Here is a 14332-nt window from a genome sequence, read left to right as displayed (position 1 = left end):
AACGAAAACCACGCAAAGGGGCAAAAAGACCCACCGTGCCGAACTAACAGCACGGCGGTGCACCCCTTTGCTTCTCAGAGCTTCCAGCAAAAGTTAATAGCAAGCTGGACAGAAAAAAACAGAAAACAAACTAGAAGCACTTATCTAGCAGAGCAGCAGGCCCAAGGAAAGATGCAGTAGCTCAGATCCAACACTGGAACATTGACAAGGAGCAAGGAAGACAGACTCAGGTGGAGCTAAATAGCAAGGCAGCCAACGAGCTCACCAAAACACCTGAGGGAGGAAGCCCAGAGACTGCAATACCACTTGTGACCACAGAAGTGAACTCAGCCACAGAATTCACAACAGAAGGCCTGCTGCACAAAGTCTCCTCTTAACAGTTGTTGTAGAGATGTGTCTGTTGCTATAACTCTGTGTGGCATTGACCTGGTCTCTAATCTGAGCTGCTGTTAACCTGCGATTTCTAAGGCTGGTGACTCGGATAAACTTATCCTCAGAAGCAGTGGTGACTCTTGGTCTTCCTTTCCTGGGGCGGTCCTCATGTGAGCCATTTTCTTTGTAGCGCTTGATGGTTTTTGCACTGCACTTGGGAACACTTTCAAAGTTTTCCCAATTTTTTAGACTGCCTGACCTTCATTTCTTAAAGTAATGATGGCCACTTGTTTTTCTTTACTTAGCTGCTTTTTTCTTGCCATAATACAAATTCTAACAGTCTATTCAGTAGGACTATCAGCTGTGTATCCACCAGACTTCTGCACAACACAACTGATGGTCCCAACTCCATTTATAAGGCAAGAAACCACACTTTAAGTATATAATTCCACATGTGTTAATTCATAGTTTTGATGCCTTCAGTGTGAATGTACAATTTTCATTGTCATGAAAATACAGAAAAATCTTTAAATGAGAAGGTGTGTCCAAACCTTTGGTCTGTACTGTATATCTTCAACTTAAACGTCTTTATTATATTTTTTCCTCCGGTTCGCAGCCTCAACATCCGTATCTGCCCATTGCCATGGGTGACTGCATCACTTTATCACTCAAGGGTGCATCAGTAGCTTTGTCTTCTCTGGCCTGAGTTCAGTCTCACATAGACCAGTCCTGCATAGAGCCTCCTGCTCTGAAGCTTGCAAACCTAACACTGAGGCACCCAAACCTCAACTGAAAGTTTAAATAGGTGTTGTGGAGATAGGACACTCCCAAAACCTGGAGTGGAGACTAGAGAGAGATTTATAGGACTGGTAGTGGGATGGATCTCTCCCTCCACTCCGGATTTTGAGAGTGGCCATTGTCCATGAAACGCATTTAAACTTTCAGTTAAGGTTTGATGTGAGTCCCAGTGGACAATAACTTATCACTTATATTCTTGGGACAACCTTACAGCTGGGGAGGAGAACAGTTCTAGTTCTGGAGAAATGCTAGATTATCCATTTTTTTTCATGAGACTCCTTTCCAGCTGACTGTATACATAAAGAAACAGTACATAGGTTTTAATGTTGGCAGCAAAGAAAAATAAATTTTTTGTGTGAAAAAAAAGGCCACATCACCTGCCGCTGACTAGATCCTTTTCCTCTGCCATATCTGGTGAGATTTAATGCATGTATGTTTAATGAATGGAGATGGGCAAGAGTTTCAGTGAGTGCCACATATAAGGCTGATCTTTCCGCAGGGCTGACTTCTGGCAGGGAGACATCTCGGAATATGCGTCCCTGACCAAGACAAAAAGGAAGAAAAGCACCTGGAACTATTACAGCTATAATTGCAAATAACAATCTTGTATTAAACATATTTCCCAAGAAGGACACATCATTATTCACAGAATCGGTGATACATTTTGGGTACCTGGGGAGCTTCACTGACCACTAAAGTGAGATTTCTGATAGCAGTAAGAAGTTTAGATGTTGCAGTGGTTCAGTGTGTCCAGTTTGGCTCACCTCTATGGAGCTGGAGTTGGTTGTTGGAGTTGGTTGTTTTTGCTAGTATCCTAGACATTATAGAGATTGGCCACTCTCTCGTTAATGCAATTTCCTCACAGACTGACCAGCACTTCTGTCCATACAATAACTGCTGGTGGAAGAGTTTACTATTGGAGGAGGCTGGTGGACAGATCTGACCACATGTTCCTTCACCAGCAGCCATTGTATGGACAGAAGTTCTGGTCAATTTGAGGAAACTGCACCAAGAAGAGAAAGTGAAGACCTCTTTATCTGAGACTCCGTCACTGAGCTCGTTCAGACAGTCTGTTATGAAAATTTGTATCTATTGTATCTGCCTTTTACTGAGCTCCTCTCAGCTGATGTATGGCCTCAAACTACATTAAAAAAGGTGACTATGCAGGGAAACAAATCATGTGAAAGCAAAATTATGCAAAATTTGTCAGGAAACCAAACTATATAATTGAGTTTTAGCTTAAAGCAAAATTAAAAAAGATGGCCAACTGCAAGAAGTATCTGGCAACAACTTCCTCCATTCCTCAATAAAGACAACTTCATTCTTGGCAAATGAGCATACATTTGTATGCAGGAGTGGTAAACCAAATTAAAATTGTTTGACTGATTTTTGGGAAAACCTCCAGAAAAGAACGTGGTCGGTGTGTCAGAAAAAGAGAAATATGCAGTGACAGGAAAAGCAGAGAGATCTCATCTCACAGTGCTTTGCATAGGGCCATCAGATTTCAGCGCCACTGAGAAGTACTGCAAAGTGAGTGCAGACACAGGGCCGAGGTCTTACTATGTTCTCAAATCAAAGAGACAGGTTTGTTATGCAAGAAAAACTAACCTGCACATGTTCCATCACATAAAATTCTGTACCGATAACCGAGACATCTTGACAGTAAATTAGGGGCCTTGACACAGGAAATCCAGCAGAAAATAAAGCATTCTGTACTTCATATTCTCTTTCAATCTAAGAAAAAAATATATATATCACATGCTATAATGGAAACAAAGGAGATAAGAACCAGGGTGGAAGTATTGTTTGTTTGTACAACTAGTGTTTGTCATTCATAGACTTACTGGTGGCGCTCAGAACTTGGATCACGTCACATAAATAATCACCATAAACTGGGACAATATTCTAAGGTATTCTGCAGTTAATCCAGCAGCAGACGATTCATTCCAGCTCATTGGATTTATACACTTTTACACACTTATGCAACCCCTGGCAAAAATTATGGAATCACCGGCCTTGGAGGATGTTCATTCAGTTGTTTAATTTTGTAGAAAAAAAGAAGATCACAGACATGGTACAAAACTAAAGGTACCGTCACACTGAACAATATCGCTAGCGATCCGTGACGTTGCAGCGTCCTGGCTAGCGATATCGTTCAGTTTGACAGGCAGCAGCGATCAGGATCCTGCTGTGCCATCGTTGGTCGCTGCAGAAAGTCCAGCACTTTATTTCGTCGCTGGACTCCCTGCAGACATCGCTGAATCGGCGTGTGTGACGCCAATTCAGTGATGTCTTCACTGGTAACCAGGGTAAACATCGGGTTACTAAGCGCAGGGCCGCGCTTAGTAACCCGATGTTTACCCTGGTTACCAGCGTAAAAGTAAAAAAAAACAAACACTACATACTTACCTTCCGCTGTCTGTCCCCGGCGCTCTGCTGCTCTGCACTGTGAGCACCGGCCAGCCGGAAAGCAGAGCACAGCGGTGACGTCACCGCTGTGCTTTCCGGCTGGCACTCACAGTCAGTGCAGAGAAGCAGAGCGCCGGGGGACAGACACCGGAAGGTAAGTATGTAGTGTTTGTTTTTTTTTACTTTTACGCTGGTAACCAGGGTAAACATCGGGTTACTAAGCGCGGCCCTGCGCTTAGTAACCCGATGTTTACCCTGGTTACCAGGGAACCGGCATCGTTGGTCGCTGGAGAGCTGTCTGTGTGACAGCTCTCCAGCGACCAAACAGCGACGCTGCAGCGATCGACATCGTTGTCGGTATCGCTGCAGCGTCGCTTAGTGTGACGGTACCTTAAAGTCATTTCAAATGGCAACATTATGGCATTAAGAAACACTAAAAGAAATCAAGAACAAAAAATGTGGCAGTCAGTAATGGTTCCTTTTTTTAGCCAAGCATAGGGGAAAAAATATGGCGTCACTCAATTCTGAGGAAAAAATTATGGAATCACCCTGTAAATTTTCATACCCAAAAATAACACCTGCATCAAATTAGATCTGCTTGTTAGTCTGCATATAAAAATGAGTGTTCACACCTTGGAGAGCTGTTGCACCAAGTGGACTGACATGAATCATGGCTCCAACACGAGAGATGTCAATTGAAACAAAGGAGGGGATTATCAAACTTTTAAATCATCACGCAATGTTGCAAAAGATGTTGGCTGTTCACAGTCAGCTATGTCTAAAATCTGGACCAAATACATACAACATGGGAAGGTTGTTAAAGGCAAACATACTGGTAGACCAAGGAAAACATCAAAGCGTCAAGACCGGAAACTTATAGCAATATGTCTCCAAAACATGAAATGCACAACAAAACAAATGAGGAATGAATGGGTGGAAACTGGAGTCAACGTCTGTGATCGAACTGAAAGAAACTGCCTAAGGGTATGTGTCCACGTTCAGGATTGCATCAGGATTTGGTCAGGATTTTATGCAGGTAAAATCCTGATCAAATCTGCACTTGAGGTCACTGGCAGGTCACCTGCGTTGTTCTTGCGTTGTTTCAGCATTCTAAGGACCTGCTGTGTTCTGAAAAGACGTGCCGCATGTTCGTTTCGGCAGGTCTGCCGCGTGCGTCTTTTAATGCATAGTGGAGACAGGATTTCATGAAATCCCCTCCACTATGCTGTAACATCTGGACGCTGCGTGTTTGACGCTGCGGCTCTACGCAGCGTCAAAAACGCAGCGTTTCCTGAACGTGGAAACATACCCTAAAGGAAACGGGATTTACATACAGAAAAGCTAAACGAAAGTCATCGTTAACACCTAAACAGAAAAAAACAAGGTTACAATGGGCTAAGGAAAAGCAATCGTGGACTGTGGATGACTGGATGAAAGTCATATTCAGTGATGAATCGCGAATCTGCATTGGGCAAGGTGATGATGCTGGAACTTTTGATTGGTGCCGTTCCAATGAGATTTATAAAGATGACTGCCTAAAGAGAACATGCAAATTTCCACAGTCATTGATGATATGGGGCTGCATGTCGGGTAAAGACACTGGGAAGATGGCTGTCATTACATCTTCAATAAATGCACAAGTTTATGTTGATATTTTGGACACTTTTCTTATCCCACCAATTGAAAGGATGTTTGGGGATGATGAAATAATTTTTTAAGATGATAATGCATCCTGCCATAGAGGAAAAACTGTGAAAATATTCCTTGAAAAAAGACACATAAGGTCAATGTTATGGCCTGCAAATAGTCCGGATCTCAATCCAATTGAAAATCTTTGGTGGAAGTTGAAGAAAATGGTCCATGACAAGGCTCCAACCTGCAAAGCTGATCTGGGGACTGCAATCAGAGAACGTTAGAGCCAGATTGATGAAGAGTCCTGTGTGACACTCATTAAGTCCATGCCTCAGAGACTGCAAGCTGTTATAAAAGCCAGAGGTGGTGCAACAAAATACTAGTGATGCTTTGGAGTGTTTTTTTGTTTGTTTTTCATGATTCCATAATTTTTTCCTCAGAATTGAGTGACTCCATAATTTTTCCCCTATGCTTGGTTAAAAAAGTAACCATTACTTACTACCACATTTTTTGTTCTTGATTTCTTTTAGTGTTTCTTAAAGTCAGAAAGTTGCCATTTGAAATGACTTTAGTTTTGTGCCATGTCTGTGATCTGCTTTTTTTCTACAAAATTAAACAAGTGAATGAACATCCTCCAAGGCCGGTGATTCCATAATTTTTGCCAGTGTTTGTATAATACAGATAATTCAACATCGGAAAAAAGACATCATTGTCCCAATTGAGTCTCACAATCTGTATTCCCTTTCAGTATGTCTTTGGAGCGTAGGAGGAAATCCACGCAAATACGGGGAGAACATACAAACTCCTTTCAAATGTTGTCCTTGGTGGGACTTTAATGGTGCAAACCACCGGATAAGGTAGAATTATCCAGTCTGTTTTAAATATGGCTGTAGTGCACCAGAAAAGGGGGAAAAAAAACAAAACACTTCACTATTCAATGTGGGTAGCTGCACTCTGTCCCTCAATACTAAATTGCCTAAAATGGATTTCTAAGCAACCCTTTAGGCTATGTGCACACGGCATCCCATATGCACCGCCCATCGAGTTTTACCAGGGAAAGCAGCTTCAGGAAAAATGCCAGCAATCTTTTTCCTGAGCTGTGTTTGCGGACAGCATTGCAGTCGTTCATGTGGTGTTGTGGTGGTCCGCCGCTGGGGTCTTACTCTAGTGGGCAGTTTCGCTAGGAGCATGTCACTTCCTGAATCCTGAAGCCATTAAAAGGAATCTGTGAGCAGGTTTTTGCTATGTAATGCGAGAACAGCATGAGATAGGGGCTAAAACATTGCGCTCAGCAATGTGTCACTTATCAGGCTGTGTGCTGTTTACTAAAAATGAAGGATTTATCACTGGACATCATTAGTACCAGACTAGATGTCTCTTGCAAAGTTGTCAGGCCATGTTATCTGACTAGCAGCTCACTGTCTATAGACTACGTACATATAGAACCTAGTGTGGAAGGAGAAAGCTTTCTTATCTCTGCTATGTGCGCAAAAACCTTGGACTGTATCACAACTGCTGCATCCAGTAATACATCCGTGGAATCAGAGTCTCTTTTTCTTCACCTGGAGACAAATTCCCTTTAAAAGAAAAGACTTAAGATGGAACCTGTACAAAGCAATGTTGCTTTGACAATCATTGGTTTATCAGCAGGAAATTATCAATAGAGAACTACTTTGCCTGTTGCCAGGCAGTTCAAGCCCACCCCACCACTGCTTGTACATAAGCAGCAAGCTGTCAATCAGTGATGTGGGTGGAGTTAACAGAGCTCAACATTAGAGAACTGCTAGATCTGCAGCAAAGGAAACAGTGTTTAACTGCAGCCACCAGTAAAGTAAATGACATGGCTGGAATCAGGATCTCTGCCCTACATTATGCTGCTCTCAGATGAGGTAGCAAAAACCTCGTAACAGATTCCCTTTAAAACAGTTATCCCATAAAAGGTCCAGCCAATAACTGTCACTTTTAACCCCTTTCTGACCTCAGACGGGATAGTACGTCCGAGGTCAGAACCCCCGCTTTGATGCAGGCTCCGGCGGTGATCCTGTATCAAAGCCAGGACATGTCAGCTGTTTTGAACAGCTGACATGTGCCTGCAATAGCGGCGGGTGAAATCGCGATTCACCCACGGCTATTAACCAGTTAAATGCCGCTGTCAAATGCTGACAGCAGCATTTAAACGGCGCTTCCGGCCATCCAGACGGAAATGAGCGCATCGCTGACCCCCGTCACATGATCGGGGGTCAGCGATGCATCAGAAGGGTAACCATAGAGGTCCTTGAGACCTCTATGGTTACTGATTTCGGCTACCTGTGAGCGCCACCCTGTGGTCGGTGCTCATAGCAAGCCTGCAATTCAGCTACATAGCAGCTACATAGAGAGCCGATCCAGTGGTGCCAGCTTCTAGCCTCCCAAGGAGGCTATTGAAGCATGGCAAAAGTTTAAAAAAAAAAAAGTTAATAAAAATGTGAAAAAAATAAAAAAAAATATAAAAGTTTAAATCAACACCCTTTCGCCCCCTTCAAAATAAATCAATAAAAAAATCAAATCTACACATATTTGGTATCGCCGTGTTCAGAATCGCCCGATCTATCAATAAAAAAAGGATTAACCTGATCACTAAATGGCGTAGCGAGAAAAAAATTTGAAACGCCAGAATTAAGTTTTTTTGGTCGCCGCGACATTGCATTAAAATGCAATAACGGGCAATCAAAAGAACGTTTCTGCACCAAAAGGGTATCATTAAAAACGCCAGCTCGGAATGCAAAAAATAAGCCCTCAACTGACCCCAGATCATGAAAAATGGAGACGCTACGGGTATCGGAAAATGTCACAATTTTTTTTTTTTTTAAGCAAAGTTTGGAAATTTTTTTCACCACTTAGATAAAAGAGAACCTAGAGATGTTTGGTGTCTATGAACTCGTAATGACCTGGAGAATCATAATGGCAGGTCAGTTTTAGCATTTAGTGAACCTAGTAAAAAAGCCAAACAAAAAACAAGTGTGGGACTGCACTTTTTTTGCAATTTCCCCGCATTTGGAATTTTTTTCCTGTTTTCTAGTACACGTCATGCTAAAACCAATGATGTCGTTCAAAAGTACAACTTGTTTTGCAAAAAATAAGCCCTCACATGGCCATATTGATGGAAAAATAAAAAAAGTTATGGCTCTGGGAAGGAGGTAAGCGAAAAACGAACACGGAAAAACGGAAAATCCCAAGGTCATGAAGGGGTTAATGACATACCATGTCACATGACCTGTAAAGGTCGGCGAGGGCAGTAATCGTCGCTGGGTCTCTCTGGCAAGATATACCCTGGCCTCCCCTTACAGAAAATTCACATTTCTCTGGTATTCTACTTGCCTCTCCATTCCTAGCACCGACAGTGCCTACCCTCCTTTTAGTGGGGTCACCTTTGGCTTCATTTGAATGAACAGAGACATAGTCCAAGTATAACTCAAAATGCAAAAGTTTACTTTCGGATCTCTACAGCACATTCAGATACATTCCATCAACAACAATAGTTTCCATGTTACACGATACTGCATCTCCCCCTTCTCTTTTCTCCCTGTCACACAGCTCCAGATTGGGTCGTACCTCACTGTACGTTTTCCCGGCGTCCTCGTTGTGCACGCTCACTGTATGCAGGGGGTCCCTAATCCATTTCGCCCCGGCACCAAGGCAGTCCACCCATGCTAGCAATCTCCATATCCTGAGTGACCCGCCCGCCTGTCCTGCCGCGATCGGTTCTGGAGTATTCTTCCTGGGAAGCTCAATCCTTTGTTCCTTCAATCTCCTCTCTCTGCATCTGCCATTCCGCTAGGTGACCCACTGTCTCTGGATGGCTGGGCTTCTACTTCACCGTTGCGGCGTGCTAGGTGGCTCGGGCATGTCGCCGACCCGAGCACTACGGGCTTTCCGCCCCTGACTGACTAAACCTCAAGAAGTCTGGCTATCTTAGGCTACTTTCACACATCAGGTTTTCAGTGTCAGGCTAAATCCGGCAAATGTTGGAAAAACTGGATCCGGCGCAGATTGTGAAAAACTGATGCGACGGATCCGTTTTTTTGACGGATCCGGCTAGCATATATAGATTATTGGATAAAAAAAATTTAGAGCCTGCTCAGTTTAAAAAAACGGATCAGGCCGCCGGATCCGCCTTTTTCCGGATCCGACACCTTCCGGCTCCCATAGGCTTCCATTCTAGCAAACAGCCGGAAGCGCCGGATCTGGCGCTTCAGGCTTTTTCGCCGGAGACAAAAAACGTTGCTATGGACGTTTTTTCAAGAAACCGAAGGCGGCAGGTTTGCCGGATCCGGCGAAAACCGGACGAAACGCAATGTCATCCGATGCAATCCGGCACTAATACAAGTTTATGGGAAAAAAAAACCTGATCTGGTGGCAACATTCCCATAGGGGAGGAGCCGCATATTCATCACTGTAATGGGCGGCACCACGTTACCGCTCATACAGGAGAAGGTGCGGCGCGGAGAGGACGCTGCGAGGGAGCGGGTGAGTATTTTATTAACAGCGAGCGGGCGCACAGGGGGTGGGAGCGGGGTGGGGACAGGAATCTTTATTTTTAACACGAAAAAAAAAAAAAGGATTTTTCATATCTTCTCTCTAGCGAACGCTGCTGGAGAGAAGATATGAATGGCGGCTTCAGCACCAGATGCAGGGGACAGCGCTTATCTCTAGTGCTGTCTCCTGCACGCTCCGTGTGGTACCCAGTCAGCACACGGGCGGCACACGTGTGCCACACGGATGGCCTACGTGAGCTCACGGACCGGAATTATCTGGACGTGTGAGACTGGCCTTACAGTGAAATTACAGCTACTTTGTTCTTTAAAGCAACAAAACTCAAGAACTCAAGAATGACCACGTGACAAAAAGATCTCTGCATATTACACACCTTATTTTAAGTTCACACTAGGCGTTTTTGTGGCTTTTTTTCTGCAGCAAAACTGCTCTCAAGAAAGAAGTTGCCTGAAAAAGCAGGTTTTGCTTGGTTTTTATTCCTCTTTTCTGCATTATTTGTGTGTTTTTTGCTGCGGTTTTGTCATGCTACATTTGTCTCTTGTGCATGCTGATAAAGTTTAGTGCAAAAAAATGCAACAAAACCTGATATCTTGTTTTTTGCAGCGTATTTTCAGCATTTTTTCACCACCCATTAGCCTACGTCCACATGGTTAGAAATCTGCAGCGCTTTGGAAGCAGCACATCCAAAGCTGCGGAGGTAAGCAGCATCCAACCCGCAGCGTTTACTGACCGTGGGAACATACCCTTACTTTCAATAGTAAGCTGCAAAACGTTGAAAGAAGTGAGATGCTCTATTCTACAAACCCAAGCTAAGCACAAAATACTGAGGTGCATAAGATTACTGAAATTTCATAGACTTTGCTGGTACTGTAAAACGCAGCTGAAAATTTGCATTAAAAAAAACCTGAAAAAATTCCTAGTGTGAACATGGCCTTAGAAAGATTTAGCTCATTGGAAAACAACATTAAAAAATTAAACAATTTCTGCTTCTATCCTAATTGTCCATATGAAACTGAAATAATCTATTGCACTTATCATATTTCCCCTTATCAGCAAAATTTCAGAACTGAATGCACTCTAGTTATCTAACAACAGGATTCAGTGTTTGGAATATTCAGCCCCGATATGATAACAATATATAATAATAATAATAATAATAATAATAATAATAGATGATGAATTGTACTTTACCCGATGAACTCCTGGCAGTAGCTGGCCGTGCGGCTTCTTCCTGAGGACAAATTTTTTCCCATCTTTTTGCAGAAAAAATGTAGGGTTGGATTGTCCAGATCTAGAATAATAAAAATTAGAATTTTATTTTTCTATTTAATTTATAAAAATTGTGTAACTTTATTAGAGAAAAAAGCAGTAAGTCACAGACAAGTTGTGAGTAAGCATACTGCGTGCCTATACAACAGAGCAGTTCTAGGGGAATCCTGGCATCACACGGTATAAAAGAAGCAAAGTTGGAAAAGATTTGAGATTTCAGACGTAGGAAAAATCTGTGTTACCATGCAGTCAGGTCTATGACTTTAGTGACTGAAGGGAATCTGACAGCAGAATTTCAACCCTCAAACTATTTATATGTGCATTTAACATTTTTAAGATAAGTCCAGGAATAACTTTATTTGGTCAGTCCATTCATCTGTTACTGAGAATTCAGCATTTAAACTGATATGCAAATGAGACTGAAGAATTATTGTAGATCTGTAGCCTCTGTCACTTCGGCTCTATCCCCCCAAAGTGCCAATTTCTTCTGCTTGACTGACAACCTCTATGCCCTGTGACTTCAAGTAAGGAGAAGTCAGTCCAGCAGGAGGAAGCAGCACTAGGCAGGGAGTGACAAAGGTTTCAGATCTACAATAGCTCTTCAAGCTCATTTACATATCAATTGAAATGCTGATTTCTCAGTAATGGAGGGACAGACTCCCTATGTTAAAGGGACTCTGTCACCTGAATTTGGCAGGACTGGATTTGTTTGATTCACCCTTTCCTTACCCGCTGGCTGCATGCTGGCTGCAATATTGGATTGAAGTTCATTCTCTGTCCTCCATAGTACACGCCTGTGCAAAGCAATCTTGCCTTGCATGAGTAGCTGACTCTGGTAATATCCTGATTTGTCCTGCTACGATCCCTGACTGTTTCCGTGTCTGTTTATTCCCCTTCTCCCATTCTGACTCAGTGTTTTCCCTTTGTATTTGGACTCTCTGGTAGTTGACTCGGCTTTGTCTCAGACCTGTCTCTGTCTTTTGCTCCTGGTACTTCAGCTTCCATCTGGTATTGACCCTCTGGCGCGTCTCTGACTCTGAGTTCATTTTCCTTTTTGTACTTCGTTACTCTCCTGGCTTTTTATGCAGTTTGTTTGACTACCCTGTTGCCACCTGATGGTGGCCTCGCTGCAGGTCTGCTCTGGCAAGTGTTGCAGTCTTCCCTCCATTCAGCAGGTTAAAATTGTTATTTCCCTGCTGCGTGGTGATCCTCAGGATTGGGCATTTTCCCTGGAATCTGGGAATCCGGCTTTGCTTGATGTTGACACCTTTTTCCAGGCACTAGGGTTATTGTATGATGAACCTAATTCAGTGGATCATGCAGAGAAGACCTTGTTGGCCCTGTGTCAGGGTCAAGAAGCGGCAGAATCGTATTGCCAGAAATTTAGAAAATGGTCGGTGTTGACTAAATGGAATGAGGATGCCTTGGCGGCAATTTTCAGAAAGGGTCTTTCTGAATCCGTTAAAGATGTTATGGTGGGGTTCCCCACGCCTGCTGGTCTGAGTGATTCTATGTCTCTTGCCATTCAGATTGATCGGCGCTTGCGCGAGCGCAGAGTTGTGCACACTGTGGCGTTGCCTATGCAGTGTGATAGGATTTTGTCTGGAGCTGAACGACAAAGATTCAGGCGTCAGAATAGGTTGTGTTTTTACTGCGGCGATTCTGCTCATGTTATTTCTGATTGCCCTAAGCGTATAAAGAGAATTGCTAGTTCTGTTACCATCAGTACTGTACAACCTAAATTTCTATTATCTGTGACCTCATTTTCTGTCATGGCGTTTGTGGATTCAGGCGCCGCTCTGAACTTAATGGACTTGGAATTTGCCAGACGTTGTGGTTTCCCCTTACAGCCTTTGCGGAACCCTTCCTTTAAGGGGGATTGATGCTACACCGTTGGCTATAAATAAACCTCAGTTTTGGACACAGCTGACCATGCGCATGACGCCAGCCCATCAGGAAGATTGTCGTTTTCTGGTGTTGCATAATTTGCATGATGATATTGTGCTGGGTTTTCCATGGTTACAGGTACATAATCCGGTGTTAGATTGGAAATCTATGTCTGTGACTAGTTGGGGTTGTCAGGGGGTTCATGGTCACGTTCCTTTGATGTCAATTTCCTCTTCCCCCTCTTCTGAAATTCCTGAGTTTTTGTCAGATTTCCAGGATGTATTCGATGAGCCCAAATCCAGTTCCCTTCCACCGCATAGGGACTGTGATTATGCTATTGACTTGATTCCAGGTTGTAAGTTCCCTAAGGGCCGACTTTTCAACCTGTCTGTGCCAGAACATGCCACCATGTGGAGCTATATTAAGGAGTCTTTGGAGAAAGGGCATATTCGGCCATCTTCTACACCATTGGGAGCAGGTTTTTTTTTTTTGTTGCCAAGAAGGATGGCTCCTTGAGACCCTGTATTAATTATCGCCTCTTGAATAAGATCACGGTCAAATTTCAATACCCTTTGCCTTTGCTTACTGATTTGTTTGCTAGGATTAAGGGGGCTAGTTGGTTTACTAAGATTGACCTTCGAGGGGCATATAATCTTATTCGTATTAAGCAGGGTGACGAATGGAAAACTGCGTTTAATACGCCCGAAGGCCATTTTGAATACCTTGTGATGCCATTTGGACTCTCTAATGCCCCATCTGTGTTCCAGTCCTTCATGCATGATGTCTTTCGGAGTTATCTTGATAAATTCATGGTTGTATATTTGGATGATATTTTGATTTTTTCCGATGATTGGGAGTCTCATGTGAAACAGGTCAGGATGGTATTTCAGATCCTCCGTAATAATGCTTTATTTGTGAAGGGGTCGAAGTCTTTGGAGTGCAGAAGGTTTCTTTTTTGGGTTTCATTTTTTCTCCCTCATCTATAGAAATGGATCCGGTTAAGGTTCAGGCCATTCATGATTGGATTCAGCCCACATCTGTGAAGAGCCTTCAGAAATTCTTGGGCTTTGCTAATTTTTATCGTCGTTTCATTGCCAACTTCTCCAGTGTGGTTAAACCTCTGACCGATTTGACGAAGAAAGGCGCTGATGTCACGAATTGGTCCTCCGCAGCTGTTTCTGCCTTTCAGGAGCTTAAACGCCGATTTACTTCTGCCCCTGTGTTGCGTCAGCCGGATGTTTCTCTTCCATTTCAGGTTGAGGTTGACGCGTCTGAGATTGGGGCAGGGGCCGTTTTGTCTCAGAGGAATTCTGATGGTTCCTTGATGAAACCGTGTGCCTTCTTTTCTCGGAAGTTTTCGCCTGCGGAACGCAATTATGATGTCGGCAATCGGGAGTTGTTGGCTATGAAGTGGGCATTTGAGGAGTGGCGA

At 43.4% G+C, this 14332-nt stretch overlaps 1 long non-coding RNA gene across 1 annotated transcript; it reads right to left on the bottom strand.

Moving 5' to 3' along the window:
• Positions 1–1547: 1547 nt before the first annotated feature.
• Positions 1548–11035, bottom strand: LOC138643603 (uncharacterized). The gene is made up of 3 exons (XR_011314206.1): positions 10936–11035; positions 2779–2904; positions 1548–1709 (listed from the first exon to the last, which is right to left on the bottom strand). It is a non-coding gene; the product is annotated as an uncharacterized lncRNA (long non-coding RNA).
• Between the last annotated feature and the right edge of the window lie 3297 nt (positions 11036–14332).

This window comes from Ranitomeya imitator, chromosome 6, assembly GCF_032444005.1.
Source record: "Ranitomeya imitator isolate aRanImi1 chromosome 6, aRanImi1.pri, whole genome shotgun sequence".
In the NCBI taxonomy this organism is placed as follows: domain Eukaryota; kingdom Metazoa; phylum Chordata; class Amphibia; order Anura; family Dendrobatidae; genus Ranitomeya; species Ranitomeya imitator.
This window is presented reverse-complemented; position numbering and strand designations above follow the sequence as displayed.